The sequence below is a fragment of the Sciurus vulgaris genome (assembly GCF_902686455.1).
Source record: "Sciurus vulgaris genome assembly, contig: HiC_scaffold_560_arrow_ctg1, whole genome shotgun sequence".
Lineage (NCBI taxonomy): Eukaryota > Metazoa > Chordata > Mammalia > Rodentia > Sciuridae > Sciurus > Sciurus vulgaris.
This window is the reverse complement of record NW_027632465.1, coordinates 186,977-196,816: the sequence shown is the minus strand read 5'-3', so window position 1 is coordinate 196,816 and position 9,840 is coordinate 186,977.

The window sequence follows — 9,840 nt, the reverse complement described above, 5'->3', positions numbered from 1 at the left end:
AATATTGGAGCTCCATTTACTAATCTTTCCCCATCCTCCTTAGATGACAAATATGATCTTTACTCTGATTTGATCACCATACAGATACACAGATCAAATTATCATGCTCTACTCCATAAGCAGGTGAAATTTTTTTGTTTCAATCTAAAATCAAAGAAGAAAATAATAAGCTTCTGTGGAAAATATAAAAAGGAACAACAGAGGAAAACATTCCCCACATTGCTTTAGGAATGTTTTCTTGGCTATGACATGAAAAGGACAGAGGGCAAAGCCATAAATAGATGAAAATTTATTAAACCAAAAGCTCTGCACAGGACAGTGAAGAAAAAAACAGAAAAAAAGATTCTACTCACTGAATGGGAGAAATTTCTCGAACATTAACTGGAAAAAGTAAAATATCAAAAATACATAAATAATCCCTAGAACTGTATAATAACAATACCTAATTAAAAAATCAGCAAAAGAGCTTGGTAGTTCTTTCTTATAATCCTAGTGCCTCAGGAAGCTACAGCAAGAGGATCACAGTTTCATGGAAATACTCAGCATCTTAGTGAGACTGTAACCAACCTCTTGAAACTGTTTCTCAAAATAAACATGGTACCAAATAATCATGGAAATAGAAAAAAAAATGTTGGTTGCCATGATACTGGGGTGGGGGGAAGTGGGGAGCTGCTCCTCAATGGATGTGCAATTTCAATTATATAAGACAACATACTTCTAGACATTTCCTGTACAATTCTTTGCTTATAGTTTACAATACTGTAACATGCACTTATAATTGTTTTTCAGTAAAGATAGACTATTAATGTTCTTAGAACTATGGAATGTGGTGAGGGAAAAGGGGATGAATTTAGAAAGAGGAAGAGGAGGTAGAAAGCAGGCAAAGGAGGACTAGCCCATGGTGTTCTTCATAAACAGTCAGGATTCCTGCTCAAAGTGGACCTGTTCTTGCTTGAATATTCTGCTACTGCTATCATAAATTTTTATTGATTTTATCTTAGTTGCTATGCTTCATAAATGAGTTCCAAGAAGACAATGGACCACATGAATGAACATCACATATACATGTAACCACATATGATGGGTTATGAAAAGTTATATTCCTATAAGACAGCACCCCAAGGAAAATGGAGAAACTGTGTGGCTTGAAAGGAGGGAGGAGAACATTGGCCAAACCTTAAAATTGTCCCAGTATATTCATTTCTGAAAACAATGAATCCTTGGGAAAAGGGTAGACATGAATGCTGGGCCCTAAAACTTGACCTTCCTCCTTGCAACTTAGTCCTGAATGACAATGGGCAAGATTTGAGTATTCATTCTTCAGGGTCTGGTTGTAACCTGCCCAACTAGCCCCTGATGGTCAAAACTGCACGTGAAAGGCTTCCATTGATTACATTATCCTCATTATACCCTATAAAACCCAAGTCCTGTAAATAACAGGCATTATTCCCATTTGGAAAATGAGCCCAGACAGTACCTAAGGCCATGAAAGAATAAAGGCTTCTATGAATTCTTTGAGGTTTACTTACCATCCTTTTGTGCTTACATTTTTGTTTCTTGACCAGGAAACAGATGACAGGCATCAAGTGCCCTTCCCCAAGACTCTGAAAATTTTCCTCTTCTGCTGAAGTTCAGTTAAATGACTGCTGGGATCTGGGAAGTGACTGGTGATATGTCCAGTACCCCAAAGTATCTCTGAGGTCAGGGAACACCCATTCATGGCTCATGCACTTGTGGTTTTTGCAACCTATGCTATGTGGACAGTGCAAGGACTTATATTGAGTCCTTTATTGGTGCTGGAGGCATCCTCTTTCTGATGTTCTTCCTTAACCCTCAGTACATTCTTTCCACACCCTCCTCCTGTACCCCACAGATCTCTGGATCAGAGACCCCTTTGTCATTTGGATACTGCATCGATTAGCAGACTAAATTCTCCAGAGATAAAACTCTGACTTTTCTTCTCTGTGTAGAAGAACAGCTAGGCACCCTGCCCTAAAACTCACATCTTTTGTCACATGGAACCTTAGGGGTTCTCCCACCATTGTTCTCTGGTGTCTAGCAGATAGGTGCCCTGCTCTGAGACCCATGCCTTTGGATCACAGGATCATGGGGGTCTCTTCACCATTAAAACTGGTGTGATAATTCCATCTGTCTGATCTCTATCAGATAGGCACCCTATGCTGAGACCCCACTGTTGCTCCCTGTCGAGCAACAAGGTCTGATGTATCTCCTCAGGGCCCACCTGAGGAGAATACAGAGCCGAGCAGGATGATGAGTGTCAGTGGCAATGGAAACCCACCAGAGCCAGGAGGTCTGTCAGTGCACAATGCACAGCAGGAACTCATTTATTGAGGATGTTACGCAGCTTTTATGTAGGGTGGGCGCTAGGTGGGAACCAATTAGCTTAAAGGTCAGCCAGGCATGGGTTAATCACACAGGGGAGAGTCCCATAAGACTAAATGGCAAGGTTCACAGAACTACTGCTAACCAATTCCTGACAGTAGGAGGTGGAGATGAGCAGGCCAATCAGGGAGTTGCTGGGTAAGAACACATTTTTCAGTTTCTGGGGGAGAGTGGCAGTACAAAGATATCTGGGTAAACTGTTGGTGGATCAGGCAGTGCCATGTATGAGGAGGAGGTTGCCACGAAGGTGCAGCTGTCATAAGGGTGCATCCCCTACAATTCCCCCTTTTTGTTTTATTACCCCCCCGAGCCAGTTGGAAGGTGGAGCTTCTGTCTTAAGTTGTCTCCTCTTTAGAGATCTTACCCATCTCTGAATACTCCACAGTGCCTCAACAGCCCAGGGGGGAGGGAAATCTCATCAAGAGCCTGTCTTAGGTTGTCCCAGTGCACCTGGGATCTTACCCATCATCAGCTCAAGGGATCTCCGGGGGTTAATCTTGCATTATAATTATATGCCTCCTCATAACCAGTGGCTAGCCATTGGTATTGTACTTGGATATTTATTAATTGTACTGCCTTCAAATATTTCTGTACAAACTGTATGACCTTATTGAAAATGTAGGGGCCACAGGTAGGTGCTATAAGGGGAAGAAAAAAGAGATCAAGCAAGGGACATAAGTAAGGGAGCCAGCCATGTAAGCTCGTCCAGAAGAAGCTAGATTGAAGCTCCATATGCCATTTTTTCAGATTTTCTTGCAGTTGCTTGATCTTGTCATGGACAATTCTGGACCAATTGGCATAACAGCAGCATTCCTCCTGAAGAAACAAGTAAAACCCTCCTTCCCTGGCAGTTAGTAAATTTAACCCTCTGCCATGTTGTAGGACTACTGCTGCAAGGGAATCTAATTGTGCCTGGAGGTCTAAGATTGCACTAGCTATTTATTGCATATCATCTATTAATTGTTGTGAAGGTTTATTATATAAGGTAAGAGAGGTGTGCAGTCCGGCAATTTTGGATCCTGCTTTAGTAGCTACCTTGTTCTTAACATGTTGTTCATAAAGAGGAATCATGCTTATTTGGATATCATGCATATCCATCTTGTGGGGCCGGTGCTCTCACGTATTGTTGCCTTAACATCATTAGTTGGACTGTGCTTACATGGTCCTTGATAAAAGCTATTAACCTATTTAGAATGTAGGGGCTGAAGGTTAGGAGTAAGAATAAAATAATAAGTGGCCCCAGTAAGGTAGAAATCAAGGTGGTCAACCAAGGGGAGGAGTTAAACCATAATTCAAACCAGCCTTGCTGTGCTTCTCACTCCTTCTTCCGTTTGGCTAGTCCTTCTCTAACTTTAGTCATAGATTCTTCAATTACTCCTGAATGGTCAACATAAAAGCAACATTCTTCACCTAGGGCCACACACAATCCTCCTTGCTGTAGGAAAATCAAATTTAATCCCCTCCTGTTTTGCATTACTACTTCAGCTAGGGAAGTGAGGGATTCTTGAGGGTGGGAAATGGAGTTTTCTAGCTTCTCAATATCCAGATAAATAGCTGCTCTTAAACCAGAGTAATGTTGGTTCTGAATTATTAAGAAAGCTGTTCCTGTTCTGGCTCCTATGAGTCCCATACCCAGAATCATACTTAGGGTTAGGGCCATAAGAGGTTCCCTCTTGGTCCTAGGAGGGTTCCCTCTTAGTCATAGATAGACGTCCTCATCTGAATGATATAATAGCCTGGGAACTAACCTAACAAGCACACAAAAGCCCTGGTAGTTACTGATCACTTCTGTATGGGCACATGGTGTGAGTACTGTAGAACAGGCCACTAAGTGTCCTGCTGGGGGATCAGATATTGACCTGAGTTACTCAGTGTTACAGTTTGCTTGCATAAAGATTGATGAGATACAGGGATATAGCCTATACAGAGCCCTTGTCCAGTAACTTGTTCTAAAGTCAGGGAACCTTTTCATTGCCAGCAACATTTGTTAGAGTTGTGGGAAGAGATATAGTTTCCTAGAGTTGCTATGCCTTCATAATATGGTGGGGCTGTATCATAACACAGCCAACAGGATTTAGTTATATTGGGATTAGAGCTGTTTAGGACTAAGTAGGATTGTTCTAGAAGAGCTAATAGGGGGTCCTCAAGGGGCCCCATTGGGAGAGTGGTAGACTTCAGTAGCAAGGTCTTGGCACTAGGAAATGTGGTTGAGAGATGTGTTAGGCTTGGTTTTGGGGTACCAGTTTGTTGAATGGATTGTTTGCTGGGATTAAGTACCTGGTTAGGGCCCAATGCTGTTTTGTTCTGGGGTTTCTGGACCAACTTAATTGTGAAGATTAGTCCAGGATTATACCCGCTGTGGTAAAGCCTTAGTCCCCAGGTTTTTCCAGCCTCCCAGTTAGCCTTTTTTCCTGCAGAGATGACCTTTATGACTAATGGGTTGCAGTGTCCCCCTGGAGTAGCTAATGGGAAGGCAGAATACTCTGATTGTTTTTTGTCATAACATGGCCCACAGTTTACCTTTTTACCTTGCTGGTGGCAATAACCTTGTCCCAATTCTTGCATGTTTTCACCCCTTTTCACTGAGATTAGTTCTCCAATGATGGGGGGTCCACATGATCCACCCAGTAGATTCACAACCCGATGTTTTACAGTAGGCACTTTCAAGACCTCTGCCTTGGCGATTTTCTTTCTGTCTCTCGAGTGAGCGGGGCAGATGTAGAACCCTAGGCTTCTGGTATTGTTGCAACCCCCAGGAGTTAAACACCCATACCCTGGGAAGGGTTCATTATCTGAAGGGTCCCATGTATTCCCCACAAGGTCACACAAGTCCACAAGGAGGTCAGGGAACCAAGTTCCTAGAGGGGTTAAATTTGAGGAGGTGACATTGGCTATTTTGCTTATTTCCACGTTGATGGCCATCCAGGTTTGGTTCCATGGTAGGTGGGGGTTTTCTTGAACTAGTATAGTACTTACAGTTAGGAAGCAAAGGGTTACTAAAGGTCCCATAGTAAGCTGAGGGATTTAGGATTTAGTATCATTTTGATACTTATGGTACAGCTCCAGGTGCTCCAAGAAAGCTTGGATGATGATGGCACTAATGAACACTAACAGAGAGATGATGAGCAGTCCGGTGATGATGAGGCAAAGAGTCCACCAAGTTTTTTGCATACCTGTCAAAGACAAGAGAATACCATCCCTCAAGAGGCAGAGCTCCCTGGGTCAGTATTATCATTTTGTGAGGGGAGTGCATCATTTGGAGGGGATGATATTTTATGTTCTTTGCAGGGACCCAGATGGGCTTGTCCTCATAAATAGAAAATACACATCTGAATCCCCTTCCAACAGTTATGAGAGGGTCAGGACCTCTCCAAGCCCCTGTGAGAGGGTCTTTCCATTGGACTTTGATGTTTTGATATTTTACCATGGTTGCCCAATGCTTTTGGAAATGGGAGAGATGATCATTTTTGGAAAATCTAAAATATTTAGAGCACATAGTGCCATCCTTAATTGATCATCGGGGGATGATACTCCCCATTTTGTTTTAATAGCTGGGTCTTTAGGGTTCTGTTTTGTCATTCGACAATTGCTTGACCAGTGGGATTGTAGGGTATGCCTGTATTATGCTGGAGACAAATGTGGAGCTTTCTACAAATGTGGAGAATGATTTACTGGTGAAGCAAGGGCCATTGTCAGTTTTGAGTTGTTCAGGTAGGCCGAGGACTGCAAAACATTGTAGTAAATGATTGATAGCATGTTTTGCTTTTTTCTGGCATGGGCTGTGGCCCAGCAGGCATGTGAGAAAGTATTAATGGTTACAAAGACATATTTGAGCTTTCCAAAAGGAGCATAATGGGTGACATCTGTTTGCCACTGATGGTTAGGTGTTAACCCACGGGGATTGACTCCAGCTTCTTGTAAAGGAGGTACTTGTAGAAAAGGCTAACAAGATTTACAGGTCCAGGTGATTCATTTTAGCTCCTTAATAGGGACCTGGGGATACCTGTGGTGTAAGCCCCACCAATTAACATGAGTAAGCTCATGAAAGGATGTAGCCTCCTCTCGGAAAGAATAACTTTACAAAGAAGATTCTAAGGAGTCAGCAATTGTATTGCCCTGAGATAAAATAGCTGGGAGGTGTTGGTGCTCCCAGAGGTGCTGCAGGAATATAGGTTTAGTCCTCAACTTTAAAAGGTTTCTTGCCTGAAGCATTAAAGGAGTGATAGGATTATCATCAAGCTTAATGTATGACCAGGGGAGCATAGGGAGAAGATTGGCAGCATAGAGGCTATCAGTGAACAGGTTGAAAGGCTTTCACTTAAGGCTAGAATGATGGCATAGAGCTCCTTGAATTGTGCTGAACTTTGGATGTCATGGAATAATGTCTTGGGGGTTTCATCACCCTGCATAGAAGGTAGACAAAAAACTATTGCTGCTCCTGTTTTTCCCCCATCTGAGAACACTGTGAGAAAGGAAGGATTAGCCTCAGGTAAAAACAATCTTGGCGGGAAAAGTAACAAATTTTACATACACCCTATTGATAACAGGTCCTACAATAGAATATTAAATGATAGAAATAAGTCCCCAATAAAATTTACTGTTTATAATTACCATTACAAACAAGTTTAGTTTGGAGAATAGCAGCTTGATAAATTCCCTGCTTTAAAACTTGTATACCTGGAAAATATGAACACATTTAATATACAAAGAGTGACCATTTCACAATTACCTTGACACTTTTATATTACCCAATTTAGTTTTTAAACCTCAATTTTTAAGACTAATTGTCCTAAAGAATGAAACTTAACAGATATAATGTTAAGAGTAAATTGTCTCTAAGAAATCCTTGTCAATTTAACATATAAATCAAACTTCAGTTTATATCAGTATAGTACTATTTGAGCTTAAGAAAAACCTTAAACAGCTTTAACTGATTGTTTTACATACTTGTAACCAACTTAGTTACATGCAAACTTGTTGACATTTGCCCTTTACTTACAGACTTTCTTAGCACTTACTTAGACCTTCATGTATTTCATCATATAACACTTTCTTATCCAGAAAGATTTTGTTCTTCACTAAATATAGTTCCATTTTTAGAGCCTTTTATTTTCTCTTTCCTATGTGTTGACCCCTTTTGTTCACATTCTGAAACAATGACAATTTCTTAGTGTCTGTTCACTGATGTTAGTTTTCATCTCCAACAACGTCCTGTTTTACTGCTCCATAGAAAGTTCATAGCTCTTCCCTTTTTTATCATATTCAGCTTTGAAGAATTGTAACATTTCCCTCTTTCATCATGGTGCTTGCCACAAGATATTATGCTCTGGAAACTGGATTATGCTCATCATGTCATTATCAGACCCTTGTTTTACCCACCACATTCACATTTTAGGAGCATCTTTATGGCAGGGTTTGTGGAAGTAGCATGTTATCTGTATCCTCCAGGGTCTGCTAAAATTGTCCTTGGCATTGTCCAAGAGGGGCTTCTGTCAGACAGGCAGTAGTCAGTGCGAGATGATAAACCCTTATGTCAAGACAGATTGACCAAGCATATCTGCCTCTATATGTGAGTGGAAGAGATTCTTGCAAACTCCTACCAAGTGAATTTCAGAGTATAGCTTAGTTGTGGGTCAGTAGCAAAAGATGCGGGGTCTGGCAGATGGAGTGTTCACAGTACATCACTCTTCATTTGCTGTTTTATTTTTCTCCATCACACATGCTCAGTGATTTCCACTCTCCTCTCTGCTGTAGGTTTCACAGTAGCTACCCACTTCCACTTAGAAGTCCAACTTTACAAGTTCCATCTGTCATATGTTTGGGCATTCTTGGAAAGGAGTTGGTACCTCATCAGAGTTTGTGGATGTTTTTCAATTCAATCATCACTGAACCCATCAAGATGCACTGGAAGGTGTCCTGCTTTCAGCTGTCAACTGCCACCATTCTGATTGGTTTGTAATCCCATAGTCCAGTTACCTGATTGGGCAACATTTTGAGTGAGGCCAGACCAGGAGAAGCACATCTGGAGGGCAATGTCACAGTTGCCCACTGTAGTCTGTGTAATCCTTGCACCCTCCTGAATCCATCGATCCCTTTCTGGTCCAGTAGACCTGATGGGGTTCACTTGTTTGTAAGAGGACATGGGTAGCCATGTAGCCATGATACTTGGTGTGGCCAAACGTGGATATTTCCAACTAACAGGCCTGCAGGAGAGTGCATGCTGTCAGGCTGCTGTGGGATCCCTCGTCCTGGAGGTAACTGGATTACCCAAAGGCCTGTGGGGGAGCAGGATTGCCCATAGGACCATGGGACTGTGCCTCAAACACCCTGGCTACTCTACTTCTGTGGTAAGAAGTTTGGATATCATTCTTTGCCAACAGTAGGCTCCAGGTACTTGCTCCCTTCCTCTTTCCTCTTACCATTACAACTGACCTGGCACTTGATTTAAAAGTTTGATGTAGCCAGGACCAGAAGAATCTTGGTCATCATGGGAAACTTGACATCATCATGCTGTCATGCTTATCTGAGATATCATGCAATATCTGCAGAACAGTCAGGATATCACAGTAGGCATTTATTTGAACCCGTGTTGCCTAAGGTCCAGAAACACCCCTGCAGAGAGAAACAAATTGCACTTTTCCACGTGAGCCTTGAATCTCCTCACCCTTCAATTCCAATTAGCTGGATGCCAGCCCTTTTGACTGTGAATATCTTAGCTGTCCCATCATTTATTCACTTCACTGGAGCACTGATAACCAAGTTATAAATTTTTTTGAGAGGTTTCAAAACCAGAGTGGCAGGATTTTAGATGAAAGTGAATGATGGACACATCATGTAAGTATCTTTCTAGACTTAATCCCAGTGCAATGATTCTTGAGAAGATTTTCTGCAAACACAAAAACAGAATTTGACAGGCTGTCAGATTTGGCTCCACAGAAATGTTATAGGCCAGGCTACATGGGCAATGACTGAACAGACTCCATTTTGCTCTGCAGCTCCATGTTATGTAGGAAATTAGCTTCTCCCATGGAAACACACCACCTATGCAACCATCATCAGTTACTTAGATGACATGTTTAGCAATACAAAATGACAATACTTATATGATAAAAATTGTTCTCTTTTGATTCCTAATTAATTCTCCAAAACAATGCTGTATGAAAATGGTGATGTCAATTATGATTGTGTGGATGTTAGTAACATTTCTTTAATTTGTACCTAGGTAAGTGTTATTTTGATCCACTTCCCCCATCTGCTAAGGATTTTGTGATGTTAGTTTGTAATTTTGAATCATAGCAACAGACTTACGATTGATGTGATTTATGGTATAAGAACCCCTGCAAACCTACGGTCCATGCTGTTCTCCCAATAGCCATTTTTGGGACATTGTGTGAGACAGTGAGCTGGCTGGCTTAATAAAGACTCTTGAATTTGGAC